A 1,863-nucleotide genomic window follows, 5' to 3' on the forward strand; every position below is an offset into this window, starting at 1 on the left:
GGCAGGCTGAAAGCTGGTTTCTAGGGTTTTGTTTAGCTTCTTATTTGCAACATAGTACATTGTTGCTTAGAGTTGCAACTCAGAGGCCGGCAACGTTGGAGTCTGCAGTCACTGAAGCAAGGAAGCCTCATGTTCGCTTCCAGCTGCCTGGCTGCCGGCCGCCATCTTGGCTGACAGTTAATTTGCATAAGGATATGCTGATTAGCCAATGGGAAGGGTAGCGGTCGTACGCCAATTACCATGTTTCTCTTTTATTAGTGTAGATAGCTTGCTCAACTCAACAGGCATCTACTAAGCTCCAACTGTGTACCAGGCTCTCTCTTAGGCTTGGCAGGGGATGTGAAAATGTAAAACCCGGCACTGTCCAGTTCAGTTTGGTAGGAACAAAAGGTGTATAAATTGAGACACGAAGAATGTCAGGGTGTGAAGGGTCTCTTCACACTGTGTATGTAATAAAGGGCAGGAAGGGCTGCCTGAAGACAGGGAAGTCATTTGTCACTAAAGAGCAAGACACTTAAGGAAGATACTTAAGTTCCCTGTGCCTCAGTTTTCTCTTGTGTATAATGGGGATAACAGCAGTACCCTTTCAAAGCAATGTTGAAGATGAGATGGGTTGACATACAGAGTAGTGTAGGATGTCTGTTGTCATTGCCTATGTACCTCACTACTTCCTTCCTCAGTCCTTAGATTTGGTAATTGCTCAATAAATATTGCTGGACAAATGAATTCACACATGAATGGGTTAAGTGATGCTACTGAGTCAAAAGGGAAAAAAAATTATTATGTAAGGCATTGAGCTCTTTCATAAGCCTTGCAAGACCATGGAAAGACTGCCATGCAAACAGTTTAAGAAACAGGTGTGATGTTTAAGGTATGTTTCAGACACGGAAGAAGTTAATCATTCATTCCTTCACTTTTCTGCATAGATGGCCTGACATTTTAAACAAGCCCAGGAAGTGAGATGAAGAGGTCACAATGAAATTAGAGGACATCTCATTCTAAAAGATGGCTGGAGGGGCCCTGAAACCCAGGAGTTAAGCTCTGTGGGAAAAGCTGCGATGACAGCAAACCCCAACCACCACACACTCACCCTGCCCAAAACCAGCGCTGTGGGCTTCTCCTTCCTTAAATTATACTCACTCCCAAAAGGATAAACACAAACATTGTCTTTAAAAGATGTTGAAGATCATAAAAGTCAAACCAGCTTGAAAACATAGGCTATGAACACAAACAGATGGAGCTACAAGAGGACCTGGGGGTGTCTTACAGGTCTCCACCCTTATTTTACAGATGTGGAGACTGAGGCCCGGAGGAGGAAAGGGAGTCACCAAAGTCATCATTTCCAGAGAATGGCAGGCAGGGGTGGAGCAGGGGGCTCGGTTTCCCAAACTCGAGCCCTCTAAGGGAACTGCATCTTTCTGCCAAAGGAAACCTTGAGGGAAAAAATAAGAGGCGGTTCCAACTCCAGCAGGGGATAAGGACTGGGGTGAGGAGGCCCTGGGGGAGGAGAGGCAGTAAAGAGTAAAGAATGATTGTGATGGGGGAGCTAAGAACAAGGCTGATGAGCACACGCAGTGGGAAGAAACGTGAGCCCCTCTGCGCTTTTCGTGGGGCTCGGAACAATCCGGTCCAATCCAAGCGCCTGGTTTTTTCAGGTGTATCCAACCCCTTCTACACAAACACACGCAAAGACCAATGCCTTCTCCCAGGTGTTTTCATCTCGGTCGGAATTTCTCGCGGGTGGGTAGGTGGGTGGGGAGGGAAAGCCTCAGAGATACCCTCTCTTTAAGGTAGCGCCCTCGGCCGGCAGCGGAGGAGGAAGAGCTCGAGCAAAGAGTCTACGGGATCAACGCGGAAGTGGGG

General features: G+C 47.3%; 1 protein-coding gene across 1 annotated transcript in view; it reads right to left on the reverse strand.

The window, feature by feature from the left end:
* BTBD11 (BTB (POZ) domain containing 11) overlaps window positions 1-1,863 on the reverse strand; it is a 280,948-nt gene that overhangs the window by 277,321 nt on the left and 1,764 nt on the right. The window lies entirely within an intron of this gene.

The sequence above is a fragment of the Myotis brandtii genome, unplaced genomic scaffold (genome assembly GCF_000412655.1).
Source record: "Myotis brandtii unplaced genomic scaffold, ASM41265v1 scaffold155, whole genome shotgun sequence".
Lineage (NCBI taxonomy): Eukaryota > Metazoa > Chordata > Mammalia > Chiroptera > Vespertilionidae > Myotis > Myotis brandtii.